Source organism: Oryctolagus cuniculus, chromosome 8 (assembly GCF_051225735.1).
Source record: "Oryctolagus cuniculus isolate XC-2025 breed Fujian yellow rabbit chromosome 8, ASM5122573v1, whole genome shotgun sequence".
NCBI lineage: Eukaryota > Metazoa > Chordata > Mammalia > Lagomorpha > Leporidae > Oryctolagus > Oryctolagus cuniculus.
In genome coordinates, this window is record NC_142874.1 from 119903671 (window position 1) to 119923892 (window position 20222).

General features: G+C 45.8%; 1 long non-coding RNA gene across 1 annotated transcript; it reads left to right on the forward strand.

Annotated features, from left to right (window-relative positions):
- Positions 1 to 205: 205 nt before the first annotated feature.
- LOC149125132 (uncharacterized) lies at positions 206 to 19932 on the forward strand. Its single transcript, XR_016212494.1, has 3 exons — positions 206 to 372; positions 17793 to 17951; positions 19670 to 19932. It is a non-coding gene; the product is annotated as an uncharacterized LOC149125132 (long non-coding RNA).
- Positions 19933 to 20222: the final 290 nt, after the last annotated feature.

Here is a 20222-nt window from a genome sequence, read left to right on the forward strand (position 1 = left end):
TGTTCTAAGCTATGGGTCAGACTGAGCTGAAATGTGATTGACTTGTTTTCCAAGCCCTCGTCCATATAACGAAACCACTGGCAGGGAAAGAGATGTATGCTCGTAAGATTCAAGCTGGTCTTAATGAATAGGACTAAATGGGTTTTTATTTACTGTTCTGTGTTAAGTGTTTTGACATTAGAAAGAGACCCTTAACACTCTGCTATGTGAATAAAATGTTATGTTCTCACATGGCTTTCTAAAGGGTCTTATTTTTTCTCTTGATAGTTTTAGACATGAAACAACTTGAAAATATAATTAACATGCAGCTTACCTACTTCTTAACTTGCCCTTCTGAGAAGTACGTTACCACAGATGTCGACATCATCACTCGTAAGTAACTTGTGATTTAGAGTTTTGTGTTTTTAGGGACTTACTTATCTCTGATGTTGAATGTATTATACACTGAGAAATTTCCTTGAAAAAACCACCCACAAAATGTCAATGCCATTTTCCTTTGTTTTCAGTGAAAATTAATCCCCCTCCCCCATTGCACAGCCTTATTTAATTCCTTTGTTTGCTGCATTGGCATACAGGGATATCTATAGATGTAAAGAAGTTTCCACTAAAATTTTGGAAAGTGTATTGTCAGCTAACATAAATTAATATAGAAAAGGAGAAAGAAATGAAAACACTGTATCTCACTTCAGCATATTTTCCTGACCCCAGACCAGGATGGGATCTCCTAACAGTCAGGAAAACAGACAAGGATAATACTCAACATCACTGCCCCACTAGATTGATTGGCAGTGGCTCTGAGGATTAGGAACCACATCTTGTTTATCTTGTTTTGTTCCACACTGCCTAACACAGTGCTTTCTTCTTGCCAGTGGTAGCTCTATGAAAGTAGAAGTGTTAATCATATTTTACAGGAAAGATAATAGAATTAAAAAGTGTCACTCAATGATGTTGAAACAAATAAATGGCCATGATTACTTAGATCTGGAATTCATGTTTTAAAAAAGCCATTTTTGTTTAGGTAATATAAACTTCGGAATTTCAGGCTCCTGGGGTTATGTGCTTTCTCATTTGCTTCCCAAAGAGGAGGAGAAGAGTTTCCCAGCCAAACAAAACTTCACCGTTCTTGAGCCTAATTTGTATAGTTCGTTTCTGAACCACTTGCTAACTGTCTTAGACCTCAGGCCTCTGTTAAATTCCCTTGCCTGTGTTAACAGAAGCAAAGGGAAGTGGGATCATGCTGATTAGTTCAGGCTGTGGCAGCCTGTCCCTGGCACACATGACTTCTACAAGGCAGTGGAGACATGGAATGGACAATGGAAAAACTGTCACAGTGCTCACCAGAGGTGGACATTTTGAATCTGCAAGAGGTGTGCTTTAGTTTAGATTTGCTTGTTTCTGCCAAGTTGTCTTCCAAAAGAGCTGTACCAATCAATATTCCCATCAACATATAAGAAAATTTGTTTTCTCATGTTAAGCATTGTTAATAATTTCTTTTAGTCAATCTGATGGGTGAAAATGATCTTGCTATAGTTTCCTTTTCTGATTACTACTGAAGTAATGTTTTCATATGTTTTATGTATTTATTGGCCATTTGAGTTCCTTCAGTGACTAAAAGATATTAACAGTCTTAAAAAAAGATAAAGCATATTTTAGAGTAAATATTTATTTTATTTTCCTATAAATATTTTTCTTATCTCTGAAAACAAAACCAAACACTAGATTCAGATAATGTGAGTATATTAATGTGTATTATGGGAAAACTATGCATGGTTTTCAAAACTTTTTGTACCAGAAATTATGGGATATGTACTCTTTAGAATACTATACCGCAGTAAGAAACAACGAAATCCAGTCATTTGCAACAAAATGGAGGAATCTGGAACACATCATGCTGAGTGAAATAAGCCAATCCCAAAGGGACAAATACCATTTGTTCTCCCTGATCGGTGACAACTGACTGAACACCAAAAAGGAAACCTCCTGAAGTGAAATGGACACTATGGGAAACGGTGACTTGATCAGCATAGCCCTGACTGTTAATGAACAACTTAATACATTATCCCTCTTAGTAGTTTTTTTGTCTGTTCTACTTAATATGACTGGTTTAATTCTGTAATTAATACACAGTTATTCTTTTTTTTTCAGTTATTCTTAAGTGTTGAAAATTAACTGAAATGTGATCCCTGTTAAACATAAGAGTGGGAATAAGAGAGGGAAGAGATGTATAATTTGGGACATGCTCAAGCTGACTTGCCCCAAATGGTAGAGTTAGAAACATACCAGGGGATTCCAATTCAATCCCATCAAGGTGGCATGTACCAATGCCATCTCACTATTCCAAGTGATCAATTTCAGTTCACAATTGATCATAATGAAAGGACTAAGAGTCAAAGGGAGCACATAAACAAGTCTAGTACCTGCTAACACTAACTGATAGAATAAATAAAGGGGAGAGTGATCCAACATGGGAAGTGAGACACTCAGCAGACTCATAGAATGGCAGATGTCCTAAACAGCACTCTGGCCTCAGAATCAGCCCTAAAGGCATTCAGATCTGGCTGAAAAGCCCATGAGAGTATTTCAGGCATGGAAAGCCAAAACACTCTGGCAAAAGATCTCTGTGAGTGAGATCCCAGTGGAAAGAACAGGTCTTCAAAGAAGGGGGTACCTTTCTCTGAAGGGAAGAGAGAACCTCCACTTTGACTATGACCTTGTCTAAACAAGATAAGAATCGGAGAACTCAGAGGGCTTCCATAGCCTCGGAAACTCATGACTGGAGCATAGGGAGATTACTGATGCCATAGACAGGAGTGTCAATTGGTAAAGTCAACAACAGGAGTCACTGTGCACTTACTCCTCATGTAGGATCTCTATCCTTAATGTGCTGTGCATTGAGATTTAATGCTGTAACGAGTACTCAAACAATATATTTCACTCTGTGTTTCTATGGGGGTGCAAACTGTTGAAATCTTTACTTAATGTATACTAAACTGATCCTCTGTAAAAAAAAAAAAAAAAGAAAAGAAATTATCAACTCCCAACTTGACTCTCACTGGGATTAAACATGACAATAGGTCTGATCTGATTTCATCATCATTTAAAAAATAAATCATCTATTATTTTTCACTTTATGTTTCTGTGTGAGAGCAAACTGTTGAAATCCTTACTTAATGTATACTAAGCTGATCTTCTGTATATTAAGATAATCGAAAATGAATCTTGATGTGAATGGAAGGGGAGAGGGAGTGGGAAAGGGGAGGGATGCGGGTGGGAGGGACGGTATGGGGGGGAAGCCATTGTAATCCATAAATCGTACTTTGGAAATTTATATTCATTAAATAAAAGTTAAAAAAAAATAAATAAATTAACACAAAAAAAATGACCATCTCCAAAAAAAAAAAAGAAACTTTTTGTACCAAAATAGATTTATCTTTTAATTCCATTTCCTACATACTTTTTGAAGTACCCGTATATATTCATGTTAGTTTTTACATATTCTAAATATATTATGGACAAAAATTATTTTGTGTCAGGAAATGCAAGCCAGCCAGAATATTATACTTTTCTTTACACTTGTCTTACGTGAGGTGGTCAGGTCCCTTTTCTCCTATTGGATCATGGGAGGAAATAAACTAGTGGGAGATAAGTAGTTCTGCCTCCTGAGTAGAGGGATGAATGCAATGTAGTTGTGCTGGAATAGACAGGAATTATTTAAGAAGTGTAAGGAAAGAGCTATTGCTGGGTTGCCCAGGACTGCCCAGTGCTGCCAAGCAATGATCCAGAGGTGGCAGGCACCTCTGGACAAATTAAAAGCAGGATATCTAGGAATGCATATAGGTGATTGAATGTGAATAGGGCTAGTTAGAGGAATGAAGCTGGGAACAGGGAGAGGGGGTGGGTCTGTGCCTGCACAGTACGGTGGCCTGGGAACTGAGTGTGGCGTTTTGTGAACATCCTGAAGGAAGTGAGAGAGGAAATCTCTGTAGGAAGAGCCTTTCAGACAGAGACCAACAGGGCACAGGCCCTGAGGAGGGAGTGAGCAAGCTAGATAGTGTGGGGTGGAGCGAGAGAAGAGTGCAGTAGGAGATGGGTTGGAGAGGAGAGGGTAGGCCCGAGGATGGGAAGCCAGCTCGCACCAGCCACTCTCGAGATCTGCACATCTGGGCCCAGAGGTTTGGAGTGTACTTGTTCATTTGTGGTGGTTCTTTACACACAAAGCATTGCACTGCTACTATCCAGTCAGTGTTTACTGCGCATTTCCCGTGTTGAAACTGAGAGATTTTCTCTTTGGAAAGTGTTTTTTTTCTTTCTTTCTGTTTTTGTGGTTCTCTGGCTAGTAACTATATGACTATAGGGTTACATTCAGGGCTTAAATATGTTCCCTTCTTGGGGATAGGCAAATGCGTATAGGTCCATACTAAAAAATACTTGAGGAACTTCTGCTAGATCTGCCATACAAGTCAACAGAATATTCAAATGCCTATTTGCTAAACAAGACATAATTGTAATTAGTGTATATTTATTGGATTTCTTTTTAGCATATTGTGGGGAGCAACTCGGACTAGACTAAGTTACTGGAATTAAGACTTATTCTATGCATCTGCTCTCCCACAATATGGCGCTGGGAGAGAAGAAAACAGCTTCTACACAGCTGCCTCCAGTTCAGCCAATAAACTGTAGGACTTGCTCCTGATTGGAGGAGAGCAGCGTACTCGGCGTGTGGGCAGCCGAGTTGGGATTGGCGGAGGAGGACTATAAAGGAGGAGAGAGACGGCATGCACCAGGAACATCTAAGGGGAACATCTAAGGGGAACACCTGTGCAGCCCCCGAGAGAGCCGGCCGGCGGTGTGCCGCTCCCCTGCAGAAGTGGGGAATGTGGCAGGGGGAACCGCCCTTCCACGGAGGTGGAAGGGACAGTAGCCAACCCGGGAAGAACCAGCAGCAAACCCGGGGAGGGCCGAGCAGACGAAAGAACAGCGCAGGGTTTTGTGTCGTTCCTCCACGAAGAGGGGGAGCGACACATATGAATTTTTCAACTGATACATAACATATGTAGTAAGATACATAAATGTTAACCACATAGTGTGATAAATATGTATACCCATGTACCTGCTACACAGATCAAGCAACATAAGGGTGGCTTCTGGCTCCCACTGGGCTTCCTCTTGCCCTTTCTCTGCCAGTTACCTACCAAAGGTCATCACCTCTGACCTCTGTCACCACAGGTGGGTTTAACCTGTTCCTGAGTTTTGCATCCACAGAGTTGTACTATATGTATTCTGTGTCTGGCTTCCTCCAGAGTGAAATCTGTCAGATTCGTCTATGTCCTCGTGCCCAGCAGGAAGCCACTGTTTTCCATTCCCGTGTGGGAAACCAAATCAACCCATCTGTTCTGCTACTGCCGCACATCTATGTGATTTTCGGGTTAGAGCTCTCACCATGCTCAGTGGGTTCTGGGAGTGGCCGAGATGTGGCGCGCTGATTGCCCCCACACAAGCAGGCTCAGGTCTGGCTCCTCTTTAGCCCCTCCATCCTTCATCTGCTTCTCTGCTGTTGAGAAAAAACCTGGAGTTTCCTGTAAGAATCTGATATCTGTTTGCATTTTATTGTAAAAAGAAGTCAAATATTCTCTGTGCTTTAAAACATCGTTTTTCTCTTTTTTAAAGATTTATTTATTTATTTGAAAGGTAGAATTACAGGAAGAGAGGGAGAAGGAGATTTAGAAGGAGAAAGGTCAGTCTTCAATCTGTTGGTTCACTTCCCAAATGGCTGCAATAGCCAGGTCTGGGCCAGGCTGAATCCAGGAGCCTGGAACTGCGTCTGGGTCTCCCACATGGATGGCAGGGGCCCAAGAACTTTGGCCATCCTCTGCTGTCTTCCCAGGCGCCTTAGAAGGGAGCTGGATCAGAAGTGGAGCAACTGGGACTGGAATTGGCACTCATATGGGATGCCGGCCTTTCAGGTGGCGGCTTAACATGCTGAACCCCTTTGTGTTTACTTATGTGTAAAAGTAACTGAGCATTGTAATCCTGCATTTTTTTAAAACCAGAGCCAACTTTTCTTATGGAGTTGTTCTGGGAGTTTGGCATTACCACTATCAAAATTGGACATTTCTATTACTGGTTCACTTCTGTCCCCTGAAATTCATATGTTGAAGTCCTAACCCCCAGTACCTTGGAATGTGATTGTATTTGGAAATGGCTTTTAATGGGGGTGACTAAATTAAAACGAATCCATCAGTTAGTGGACCCTAATCCACTCTGACTGGTGTCCTTGTAAGAAGAGGAAATTTGGTCCCACAAGGGGGCCATCAGCACATGGGCATCTGCAAGGCCAGGAGAGAGGACCCATCTGAAACCAGCACTGCTGGCACCCTGATCCAAGATTTTGAGACTCCAGGACTGTGAGAAGAGACATTCCTGGTATTTAAGCCACCCCATCTGTCCTACTTTGTACTACAGCGCTGGCAAACTAGCAGGCCTCCTCAAATAGATTCCCAAGTGATGTAAAGTAACATCTGTACAAACATTTGACCTCCTTTAAAATTTTCATTTTCAATCAGGAACTTAGCAAGCCCCACTGCTGACAGTGACTTAAATGTGCCACAGGGGCCGGCGCTGTGGGTAAGGTCGCCGCCTGCAGTGCTGGCAACCCATGTGGATCGGAAGTAAAGCAGCCAGGGTTTGAACTGGCGCCCATATGGGTTGCTGAAGGCCGGGGCTTTAACCTGCTACGCCGGCCCCGCCGGAGTTGTTCTGTAAGACTCTTCCTAAGAAGCACTATCGGAGGAGGCTGCTTTCTACAATAGCTGCGGTGATGAGTGCTAAAGCTGCTAATTAACCATTGATTTGTCCTAGTTTACCTGATGTCTGCAATTGCTCATAAGGAACAAGATTTCAGCACTGTTAAGGTTTTTTTTTTTAAGATTTATTTATTTGTTTGAAAGGCAGAATTATAGAGAGGCCAAGGCAGAGAGAGGGGGTGGGGAGGGGGGAGAGAGATCTTCTATCTGCTGGTTCACTCCCCACATGGCTACAATGGCCAGAGCTGAACTAATTCAAAATCAGGAGCCAGGAGCTTCTTCCGGGTCTCCAGTGCAGGTGCAGGGTCCCAAGGACTTGGGCCATCTTCTGCTGCTTTCCCAGGCCATAGCAGAGAGCTGGATTGGAAGTGGAGCAGCTGGGTCTTGAACCAGCACCCATATGGGATGCCGGCGCTTCAGGCCAGGGCATTAACCTGCCGTGCTGGCCCCTTCTTTGTGTCTTGTTTTTTCTTTGTAGCAGCAGCCATAGCAGCAGCAGTAACTTCTGCATATAATTCTTGAGCAACACAAGTGTAAGCCACTGGCCACATATGCAAAACCGAAGTTGTGTTGTCACAGGCAAGATGAGTGGCATGAACGGGAGGTTGTAGGAGGAAAGGCCAAACTGATAACCACTGAGTGCAACCTGTGGACTTTTTTCTCATACTACCCCAAAAATACAAGGTTCTCAAAGTCAAAAGAACTGGTGTTTTAGAGTTCCAGGGGTGCCAGCACATCCAGCTAACATTAATTAGGCTTTTGAGCCTGGTACCATGTGACAGCTTGAGGGGAATTTTATCATTTAGTTAGTGTCTGGATGACAACAACAGGAGAAACAGTGAGAGATTTCCATCATTTGTACCAGTTGCTTAAAAAGTTAACATTAAAGTAAATTTAGAGGTTGCAGTGAAAATAAATGATGTTAGGGTTAGATCATTTAATTTGCATCTTCAATATATTGTCTATAGTCAGACTCTCCCAAACTTTTTCTCTGGCCTGACTTTGTGTAATTTCTGTGAAAGCTCACTTTGCAGATGCACCTCGCTCTGGAAGCTTCCCAGTGAGCATACGAAAGGGTGCCAGTCATGTCGTCATCTGGCTTCTCATCAGCCCTGTTTACTTAAGTGCTCTTCAGCCTAAGTTAGAAAAGGGCGTTGGTGCTGTGGGCATCTTGGTATGGCCAGGGACGATTTCAAGATTTTATTCACACTGTACCATGACCACAAGCAGTTGGAGGGAGTAAGAATAATGTAGCACCTGCCCTGTTTTGCAAACATAAATAACCTATAATCCAACATCTTCTCTGCTGACAAAGAGAACAATTTCTGACCAGTGGTGTCTAGGAAACTTAGTCTTCAAATCTGTTCCTTCTCGTCAGGAAAGAGAGAGCGGAGATCTTCTCACCTAGTCTGAGGCACTGGCTTCCCTCTCCTCTCTGCTTTCTTCAGATGAGCTATCGCTATGAAGTCTTGTTCCGGGGAAATTGTTAGGAGGAAGGCGAGCGTGCGGCCTGTAAAATGGCTGGAATACAAAACGGTGGTTGCACTTGGGAGGGAAGAAAGGTCTGTTTGGAAACCCAAGGTGGACTCCAGGCCTTCTTCCGGGAAAGTTGTGGAAGGGACACCTGGGTGTCCTGGTGACGAGCTGCACCCTGGTGGCTGGGGCCCTCGTGGTGGGCGAGGGGGTAAGAGTGAAGATCTGACAGTCTGTAGGGGCCACTGCGGGAGGGTTGGCAACCTCTTGTCCTGTGGGGAGGAAAATGCAAGTCAGCAAACAGTCACCAGGTAACAGAAGCAGAAGGGAGGCAGGTACTTCAAGGGAGTGGCAGGGGAGGAAGATGGGAAGGGAGACAGAGGGAGACCTCAGAGCATATTTGAAAGCACTTCAGGGCTCCGTAGAATGAAAGGTGGACACACCTAATGTCCCAGGATGTCCACTCTGAAGGATTTGCCCCGGGAACTCAGTGCAGATGTCAAAAAGACTAATTCAAGGATGTTCATAGCAGCCCCTGCAAAACAGCCTGAATCTGGGAACAACCAGGGTCCTTCCACAGGAAAATGCAGACACAGACTGTGTATTCATGCAGCAAAACAGAGCAACACGAAGGAAGGACTAGGGTCCTGCAACAGCATGCGTGAATCCCGTGCATGCTCTCTTGAGCAGAAGAGGTTAGAAACAAAAGAATTCATACTACACAAAAACATTTATACTGTAGGACTAGCACTTATATGGAGCTCAAAAACAAGCACAATGTATAGTTAAGGGGCTGTCATTGTGGTGTAGTGGGTTAAGCCACCACCTGTAATGCCAGTAATCCATATGAGTGCCAGTTTAAGTCCTGGCTACTCTACTTCCCATCCAGATCCCTACTAATGCACCTGGGAAAGCAGTGGAAGATGGCCCAAATGCTTGGGTCCCTGTACCCATGTGGAAGAACTCAGTGGAGTTCCAGGCTCCTGGCTTCAGCCTAGCCCAGTCCCAGCTACTGTGGTCATTTGAGGAGTGTACCAGTGAATGGAAGATTCTCTCTCTCTCTCTCTCTCTCTCTCTCTCTCTCTCTCTCTCTCTCTTTTCTCTGTAATTCTTCTTTTCAAATAAATCTGCAAAAAAATGATCTATAATAAAAAAGTTACAGTGATACTTGGCTTAGGGTTACGGAAGTTGTTAATTAGTGGAAAAAGTATCCAGGGAACTCTAGAAATGTTCTTCCCTTGATCTGGGTGGTTGTTACATGGATGCAGAGATAAGAGAATGCTTAAGAAAGTTAGTGGAAAAATGGAACTCAAATATGGGATAATTTATTTATTTATTCATTTGACATATAGAGTTAGAGACAGAGAGAAAGGTCTTCCTTCCATTGGTTCACTCCCCAAATGGCTGCTATGGCCAGTGCTGCACCGATCCAAAGCCAGGAGCTAGGTACTTCCTCCTGGTTTCCCATGTGGGTGCAGGGCCCAAGCACTTGGGCCATCCTCCACCGCCTTCCTGAGCCACAGCAGAGAGCTGGACTGGAAGAGGAGCAGCCAGGACTAGAACTGGTGCCCATATGGGATTCTGGCGGCGCAGGCAGAGGATTAACCTAGGGAGCCATGGCGCCAGCCCCAGGATAATTTATTTTGAATCTTAAAATTTGGAAATCCATACGTAGTTTTTTCATGACATGTTTTCCATGGATTTCTTTTAGACTTTATTGATAGATTTACTTGAGAGTCAGAGAGTCAGAAACAGACAGACCGAGCTCCCATCTGCTGGTTCATTTGCCAAATGCCTGCAACAAGTGGGGCAGGGCCAGCTGAAGCCGGCAGCCAGGAACCGGGAGCCATCCAAGTCTCCCATGTGGATAGCAGGGACCCATCACATAAGAAACATTAGCAGGAAGCTTGAATTGGAAGCAGAGCTGAGACTCGAATCCAGGCACTCTGATATGGGATGTGGGCATCCTTACTGGCATCGTAACTTCTAGGTCAAACACCTGCATCTTATGAACTATTTGAAGATCTCCTGTGTATACACACACACTTATCTATATCTGTATACATATATATGTATGAGGGCACTTTCAAACATTTGTGAAAAATGAAATTAAAAGATAAATTTAGTAGAAAAAAAATCTTGAAGTCATGCATATATCTTCATAATATCCATTTGCCATGAACTTTTTGAGGATCTCTTGTGTATACACATAAATGTTTGTACATATACAGACATGTATATTACTATGTAAAATGTAATCAAGCTGTGGCTTTAAGATTTGTGGATTTGGGGTAGGCACTGTGGCACAGCAGGTAAAGCTGCCTTCTGCAGTGTTGGCATCACATATGAGTGCTGGTTCCAGTCCCGTCTGCTCCATTTCCATTCCAGCTCCTGGCTAATATGCCTGGGAAAGCAGCAGAAGATGGCCCAGGTCCTTGGGTCCCTGCACCCATGTAGGAAGCCTGGAAGAAGCTCCAGGCTTCTGGCTTTGGATTGGCCTAGCTCCGTTGGGGAGTGAAATAGCAGATGGCAGACCTCTCTCTTTGCCTCTGCCTCTCTGTAACTCTGCCTTTCAAATAAATAAATCTTTAAAAAATGATTTGTGGATTTTGTGTCCATATTATAACTAAATAAAAGTCAGTGGAAGACAGTGTTTACAAAATAAAAGTGACTTCCACCAAAGGCTGTCCCTGTGACAGTTCTGCCTCACCCGGGTGAGGAGAGACATTGGTCCTGAAAGGAGTGAGGGGCGTCCAAGTGCAGCAGGGAAAAGAGTGCTGAGGACCAGGATGCAATTCATTTTGGAGAAGAAATTTGGGTTAAAAAAAAAAATTGAGGTCAAGTTCAAGTGTTACACAGGCTGTGAAAAAGTAAGCTTTGCTTTAGAAAAGGGTTCCTTCACGCCTTAGAGGTTTACCAAAATGGGCCTCACAGAGCTGCCCGAGGTGAATGATGGAAAAATGCACTTCCCATAGGAGTTGAGAACAGGATTCCCCTCTCCTCGGGGACACCTGGTTTCAGGTTTCTTGCTCAGTACATGCCTGTGCCCCCAGTCCCTTCCAGATGTTCTAGTTCGTGCACAGCCCCTGGGAAGGGCAGCCCTGCACACTTTCCACAGCAAAGCTGGTTAGATGGCTGATGGATCCTCGGTGATTGGCTGGTCAGCGGCCAGTGAGGTTCTCACGTGAGAGTTAGTGGACAAGGGGAATGGAATGTGTCGGCTGCAGGCTGGAGAGTCTGAGTTTAGCCTCTTAGATGTGGAGAAAGCAGAGAAGCTAGGTTGACATAAAATCAGTGGAATGGGCACAGCCTCCGAGAGAGGGAAAGACGAGAGACCGGGGGGCAATGGAGTGATGAGGGGAGTAACCTCTGTTCTGCTTGGAGAGATCCTTATAAAAGTCACCCCACCTCCAGCTCTACTTTCTTTGAAAGCTACTTTGAATGAGTGTCTATTTGAAATACTAACCCCATACCCACTCAGACTACTGGTGTCAAAATCCCATGATTGAAATTAGATCAAGATGCTTTGAGCCACAAAAGATGATTCAGTCCCACATTACTCATTGTTTCTGATAAGTTCTGAACTTGTTTAACATGAAAACTTTCTGCCCAGAACATCGTCACAGTGGGAGAAGTCAGCCTCGTCTTGAACCGGTCTTAACATTTTGCTGTCAGATCAGGCTTGGCTAGGCCTTGCGCTCTACGAAGCTCCACTCCCGTATGCTCATCTCAGCTCCTGAAACCCAAGGCTCCTCTCCAAAGCCTCCTCTGACAGTTGGGTGTGAGAGCCGGACAGTTTTTCTCCCAGGCTCTGGGATGCCCAGTAGTGTTAAGAGTTCACTTTTGGAAATTTCCAAGGGCTCAAGGTCAAGGTAGAAGCTGGCTCCAATCACCACATAAAATACATCCCTCCAGCAAACCAGACACATGGGGATTGTGTCAGGTCACTGACTGTCTAGCACTGCTATTTTAAATTTGGGAGCCACAGGATTGGTTTGGGAAACTGCCACACCTTACACAGTTCAGGCCTCGGATCTGAGTAACGGGCGCACCGTTCATAGTCTCTACCTTCAGCTGAGTTGACACTGCTCAGCAGTTCTTTTGTTTATCTTTGTTCTGCTCTGTTCCCAGGGTCTTCTAAGCCTTTGCTGCCTCCTCCTAACCCCTTCAAACTTCTCAGTTATCTTCGCTTATTTGGGGAGTTCTCACTGAAGTTCTGTCTACCTTTCTTAGTAGATTATTGAGTTCTTTCATGGAGAACATTGAGATGCTCTGACATGAACTTCTTTGGTCCCACCTTTTTTTCTTTAAAGAAAAGTCTATGCACGGACTGATTCCACTTTTTTCTGTACCTGTTTAATCCATTAGAAGCTGACACTGCCTCCTCCACTATACAAAAGCTACTTTGGCCAAAGTTATCAGAGGTCCTGGGTGGATATATATGCACACGTACATATATGTATACATACACATATACATGTACATATATATATACACGTATATATCCTCTATATGTGTGTGTGTGTGTATATATATATGTATATGTATATATGATACAGAGACAGAGAAAGGTCTTCCATCTACTAGTTCACTCCCCATGTGCCTGCAACAGATGGAACCCGGTCAGGCTGAACGGAGGATGCTGGAACTCAGTCCAGGTCTCCAATGTGGGTGGAAGGAACACAAGGACTTGAACCATCATCTGCTGCCTCCCAGGGTTGGCATTTTTTTTTAAATACTGTTTTCATGTTATCTGAAAGGCAGAGAGGAGAGCTTGACATAGAGAGACAGAGACAGACAGAGGAAGATCTTCTGGTCTTAGGCATCTAAAAAGTTGTTCCAGAGGCCTAGCATACCACTTCCTGCCCTGTTTGCAAGACCAACTCCTCTCCAGGTTCCAAGTCTCTTATCTGCAGGGACTCCTTCCCTGTCTGAAGGTGGATTAAGGCTCCTTGCAGTGTTCTGAGGACTTCTGATGAGTCCCCTTTCACAACACGCCACTGACCATCTTGTAGACTGCCGTCTTCTTGTCCCAAGCACAGTGCCCAGGTAGAGCTGAATTGATTCAGAGAGATCTCAGTTTCTGTAATTGTAAAAGTTACCATGTCTCTACCTCTTGCGGATAGTGGGATGAATTTTTTTCTAAGTGTTATTTACTTATTTGAAAGGCAGACTGACAGAGAGGAAGAGCCGGTTCACTCCCCAGGTGGCTGCAATGGCCAGATTGAAGCCAGGAACCTGGAACTCCATCCACGTCTCCTACATGGTTGCAGGGTCCTGAGGACTTGGACGGTCTTCCTCTGCCTTCCCAGGTACATTAGCAGGGAGCTGGATCAGAAGCAGAGCAGCTGGGACTCGTACTGACACTCATATGGGATGCCAGCATTGCAAGGCAGTGGCTTAACCTGCTGTGCCACAACTATGCAGGGCCCCCAGTGGGATGATTAATAAGCAAATACTCCCCATATGTAACATTCTCACGTGCCACAAAGATACCAGTGTCGAACATTAGAGCTCTTCTGCAAGCTATTCTAACAAGAACAAAGTTGGTGAAGTGTTTAAGTGCAGATTAAAAACACTTGGCGAGGCAGAAGAGCATAGTGTTGCAAAGCACAGGCTCCCTGAGCCCTGCCACTAAAGAATATATTGCAATAGGCAGATCCCACAGCTTCACTGAATCTCGTTTTCTTTATTTGTAAAATGGAAAAAACAGTACTACTTAGCTCCTGAGCTTGTTGTGTTGTCAGAAATGGGATGAGAAGGCCGGCGCCGCGGCTCACTAGGCTAATCCTCCGCCTAGCGGCGCCGGCACACCGGGTTCTAGTCCCGGTCGGGGCGCCGGATTCTGTCCCGGTTGCCCCTCTTCCAGGCCAGCCCTCTGCTGTGGCCCGGGAGTGCAGTGGAGGATGGCCCAGGTGCTTGGGCCCTGCACCCCATGGGAGACCAGGAAAAGCACCTGGCTCCTGGCTCCTGCCATCGGATCAGCGCGGTGCGCCGGCCGCAGCGCGCCGGCCGCGGCGGCCATTGGAGGGTGAACCAACGGCAAAGGAAGACCTTTCTCTCTGTCTCTCTCTCTCACTGTCCACTCTGCCTGTCAAAAAAAAAAAAAAAAAAAAAAAAAAGAAAAGAAATGGGATGAGAGAAGTGCATCCGATGTTAACTATTATTAATCTTGAGTGTTACGGAGAGTTTCTTTTAGCGAGATCCTGGTGTTCATAGGCCCATCCGCATACATTTTGTATGTAATCTGGGTACTCAGGAGAGGAGGAAAGGATGCAGGTGTCGCTAGAATAGGGCCCCATGAAAACAGGGGCTGTTGCTCCGCTGGTCGTTGCCCGTGTCCCCAGCATCTAGCACAGGCCCCTGCCTTGGCATACAATGGTGCTCGTTGAGTATTTGATGAATTCTGTGATGATCAGGCAAAAGTGGAATGTTCTGTGTATACTTTTGTGGATCTCAGTGAATGTTTAATTTCAACCCCAGAAAATTTTCCTTAACAATTTATTTTAAAGGTTAGAGTGTAGGGGCTGACATGTTGCAGAGGATTAAGCTGCCACCATGATGCTGGTATCCCATATGAGCTCTGGTTCAAGTTGCTGCTGCCCCACTTCCAATCCAGCTCCCTGCTAACGCTCCTGGAAAAGCAGCAGAAGATGGTCCAAGTGCTTGAGTCTCTGTGAGCCACATAGGAATCCCAAGTGGAGTTCTGGGCTCCTGGCTTCTGCCTGGCCCTGCCCCAGCCACTGCGGCCATTTGGGGAGTGAAATCAATGGATGGAAGATCTCTCTGTCTCTCCTTCTCTTTCTGTAACTCTGCTTTCAAATAAGTAAATAAATCTTTTTTTTTTAAATTAGAGCATAATTAAAAAGCAAACCAAAATATTTCTTGGAAGCTAGATGTGTTTTAAGTGGCTTTATTATAGTCTAGACGTGAAATTCACAACATATCAACAATCAGTCCTCTAGAAAAAAGGGAACTGATGTGAAGATCTTTTTTTTATAATTACCTGTAGTCTGTGGTTATTTGGGCAGACAATAGCTGGTTGTTGTGAACTACACTGATATTAAGAAACGTAAGCTTTATGTTTGGTGTTTAAGGATGCACGGAGTCTTAGAAAACATCTCAAATTTCAGAATTGAGCCCGAAGGAAATACATTTAAGTCCCGTGATTAATTTACTCATAGTAACTGTAACTGCACTGATTTTGTACAATCACAGAATGACTGTCTTGGCGCTTTTTAGTCATTCCAGCAATGTGCAGGTTGCTATCTCAGGGGCTGTGCCGGAGGCAGACAAGTTAATGATGACAAAGATAAACGTGGACCGTGGACCAGGACCTCAGGGCAGAAGGCAGCCTGGGTGATGTGCCAGTGGCTGCAAGCGCACAAAGGTGACATAGAAATTGCAAAGTAAAATTTACGTGTTTTAGGAAAGGCTTTGCAGAAGCAAGACTATGGTGGCATTGAAATGTTAGGACTTGCAGCAGAATTGCAACACACAAGGGTGACAGCAGGGGGAGAGGGCAGCGCAGCTGCTTCACAGAGGAGAGAGAGAGAGAGAGAGAGGTAGCTGAGTGTGGGGAGCTGCTCACGACCCTGACTGGCAGACTCAGGACATGTGTAAGTGAGCAGCGGCCGGGACCTGAGCTGCTGGGCCAGACTGAAGCTGCATTTGATGGATCTCAGGCAACTGTGGGAGAAGAATGAGCCAAATTCAAGAAATCAAGTCTCAAGTTTCAATTCATGTTTTGTATATGTGAATAGAGGAAATCTCTCATTCCATTATAACTATGCAGCTACAAAGCCTTCTGGAAAGTGCAGAAGGACCATGTTTGTACATTCCCATAGACTAGAAAGAAGCAAGCCAGTGTTGTGGCACAGTGGGTTAAGATTCCGCCCGTGATGCCGGCATCCCATATAGGAGTGTGGGTTCAAGTCCTGGGACTACTCCAATTCTTATCTGGATCACTGGTAATGTGCCTGGGAAAGTGGCTGATGATGGCCCAAGCGCTTGGGCCCCTGCACCCATGTGGAAAACTGATGGAGTTACTGGCTACTGGCTTTGCCCTGGCCTAGCCCTGACCTTTGCAGCCATTTAGGGGGTGAACCAATGGATGGAATCTCTCTCTCTCTCTCCTTTTCTCTGATGCTCTGTCTTTCCAATAAATAAATAAATCTTTAAAAGAAATTGGAAAGAAGGTAGCAGGCGGTCAATCTTGTTTATGATGCCTCTTTTATTTTCATTTTTATTTATGTGAGAAACAGAGAAAGAATGCTCCCAGTTGCTGGTTCATTCTCCAAATGCCTGTAAGAGGCCAGACTAGGTCGGGGCTGGGCCAAGGCAGAAGCCAGGAACCTGGAATGAAATCCAGATCCTCCATGTGAGTAAGAGGAACCCAATTACTTGAGCTATCACCACTGCCCCCGGGATCTCATTAGCAGGAAGCTGGCATCAGGAACCCGAGCTGGAGTCAAACCCAGGCACTCCTGCCGGGACGTGGTCTCAACTGCTAGGCCAAGCAAGCATCTGCCCCGTACAATGCCTCCTGTGATGTCACTTTCAGCAGGTGATGACTGGGGGAGCCTTGCTTTGGAATTTGGGGGCAGGTGTTGTTTATAAGCCACACCTCCTCATCTCCTGATGGCTGGAGTTGGTGGAGAGGTTGGATAAGGGGATCTCTGGGTGCCCCATGACCAGCTCTTGTCCCCTCTCTGATCTGTCCTGAGTTTGTGGGCTGCAAGCAGGGAAGTTTCTGGGGGGATTCCAAGGGTCTTGCTGAGCCCCTGCACACCCCCTGGGGTTGTGAACTGGCAGAAGGGCTGCATTTGACCCCAGAGACTTCTAGCTGCTGTTCTGTAACTGAGGAAAACTGAAAAAGATGCCAGGCCCAGGCCCCGCCAGAATCTCCTTCACCTTTCTTTTTGCTTTCTGCTTCCTTCCTTACCCTTTTCTTACCTCTCCCTAGGAGTTTGCGAACCAATTCTAAGGCCCAGGCCAGCTGGAAATTAGGTAGTGGGGGAAAGAAAGGAGAACGGGAACAATGAAGAAGTTAGCCCAATACAACCCTGAAGAAAGAGTGCCAAGACACTGCTTAGCAGGCGAAGTTAATTAAATGGACAGAGACTAAGCACCCACCACATGCAAATCCTTGTGCTGCCCGAGATCTACAGCAGCAGACAGGGCTGTAATTCAAGGTCAAGGCTGTTGGCAGTGTATAGTAATAATAACTGGTGCTGCTGTAAAATGTTCTAGCTGGAAGAGCTTCTTCAGCTTTGCAAGCTCACCCAGTCTTCACAATCCCACGAAAGTCAATGTTATTAATTGTGGCCCTTCCTGTGGGAGAGTCCCAATGTCCACAGCCCCAGACTTGGTGCTGAGTCTGCACCAAGGTCTTCGGGTGAGAAAATCCAATCTCCATCTCTCTAACCACAAGGCCGATGGAGGCCTTGGATGTGTATTTCCGGTTCACAGGAGTGTGTAATCCCGGAGCCGATTTTGTCTCTCCATACAATGCAGGAGTTTGCAGACCCCCCAGTGAGATACGAAGTCCTTACCTTCCGCCACAGTGACCGCCAACCAGCAGACCAGGAGCCAGGAGAAGCTGGGACTGCAAGCCATGGCTTCCACCCTGTGCCAGCACTGCCTCGAACTCCACGTTGCTTTAAAGGGGAACGAGTAAGTCACCAGCAGCGTGACTCAGGTCATTTGCATAGTGGGCCACAGTGTTAAGGTTTGCCAGGGCTTGCAGTGAGGGGCATAGAATCAGCAAGGAAATACCAGACAGTATTTGTCAACCAGAAGCTTCTGGTAATGACAGCAAACATCACTCAGCTCGCCTTGCGGTCAGATTTTGGATCACCACACCCTCACTATCCTTTTAATCTCTCAATTCTTCTCCCTTGGTGCTTTCTCTGTGCTTGTGCATGTGTGTGTGTGCGTGTGTGTGTGTGTATATATGTGTGTGTACGTGTGCGTGTGTGTGTCTTCTGAAACAGAAGCTGTCTGGAGATACTTGCCGCTCTGTGTGTCCAACTCGTTTAAAAAACTATCCAGGAGGGGGCGCCTTCCCCAGAGGCTTCCTCCCCCAGTGGTTTGCAGGGGCTGGGCTCCATCTCTGCTTTTGTCCAGGAGGCCATGGCAGGTGCAGTATCAGAAAACTCTCTTTCCAAGTGGCCATTGCCTGGGAGCATTTGGGAGAGTGACTCGGCGAGTTGTCTTTCCCGGGCCCTCTGGAGTCACCAAATTGCCTCTAAGGTGGGCAAGACACCTCTGGCCAGGATTGACTTCCCTCGAGGACCCTTCGGCTGCTGGAGGAGTGAGAGGGTGTGGTGACAGGTAATTAAGAGCTGGACATCGGAGTTAGGAAAAGCTCCAACCCGTGGTGAGTCCTGAGACACGCTAAGAGTCTCGAGGGCCTCATCTGTAGAATGGGACTTGCAGTGCTTCCCTCCAAGGGAAGCTTCGAGACTCCAGCCGCTGTGCCTGCCCCGTGGAAGGCAGTGGTTGAGGTGGTTATTAAGTTAAATAACAGCTTGTAGCTCGTTCTCTGAGGAGGCTGCAGTGGCCAGACCATTGCTCACAAAGAGGAAGTCAGAAGACTTCCTGCCGGCGCCGCGGCTCACTAGGCTAATCCTCCGCCTGCGGCGCTGGCACACCGGGTTCTAGTCCCGGTCGGGGCGCCAGATTCTGTCCTGGTTGCCCCTCTTCCAGGCCAGCTCTCTGCTGTGGCCAGGGAGTGCAGTGGAGGATGGCCCAGGTGCTTGGGCCCTGCACCCCATGGGAGACCAGGAGAAGCACCTGGCTCTTGCCTTCGAATCAGCTCGATGCACCGGCTGTGGCGGCCATTGGAGGGTGAACCAACGGCGAAAGGAAGATCTCTCTCTCACTGTCCACTCTGCCTGTAAAAAAAAAAAAAGACTTCCGCTTTGAACACAGCATCTTCCTGGACAGCAACAAAGAGCAGCAGGGAACACAAAATACAAGGCTGATGACCCACTGAGGGGCTGTGCAATGGAGCATCCAAAGGAGTAGGAAAGCGAACGCTCACAGACGGTAAAATGGTCAATTCCATAGGACTGATGTGAGTTCTTGGCAGAGTTCCGGGGGAGATCATTAAGTGGCCTGGCAGCGATTTGCAGGGGACTCGGCAGCCAAGCAAGCGCAGCCCCTTCCGTCAAGGCACTGCTTGCCCGTTCAGCACCTCCTTCTGTGTTGGCTTGATTTATTCACGCGCTGCCGGGGCTCAACAAGGGGCTCCCGCCCTGTTGGAGCTTACACTCCGGCAGGGACGTCAGAAAGGGTTTTGACTGCGGAGAGAGGAGGTACTGGAGGGTGTGGGAACGGGAGCTGAGAAAGGTGATTTCTCAGTTTCCATCCACGGGTCTGTATTACAGGAGCGGCTCCGGGAAGTGCGTTGCAGACACGTGGTCATGCCAATGAAACCAGATCCATGTCGCCACTTCAACCACTGCCCAGGATTTCATGCTAGAGATGTATGGTAATCGATTTAACCAAGCTGCAAGTTGAATGATGTTTGCTCTTTCTTCTGATCCTTTATTTTCTGTTTGAGATATCTAATGAGCTTTCAACTTAGATGTCATTAAGGATAAATAACAGAAGAAAAATAACCTTTGCATCTGCAACTGCTGTCCTGAAATTTTGAAAATAAAAGAATAAAACATTTAAAGTTTGGTCCAGTATTGTGATGTAGTGGGCAAAGTCACAACCTGCAATGTTGGTATCCCATATGGGAGCTGGTTCAAGTCCTAGCTGCTCCGATTTTTAAAAAAATTTATTTATTTAGGGATGGGAGAGGGAGCAGGAGATAGGAGGGATGCGGTGGGAGGGAAGTTATGGGGGGGGGAAGCCATTGTAATCCAAAAGCTGTACTTTGGAAATTTATATTTATTAAATAAAAGTAATAAAAAATATTTATTTATTATTTGA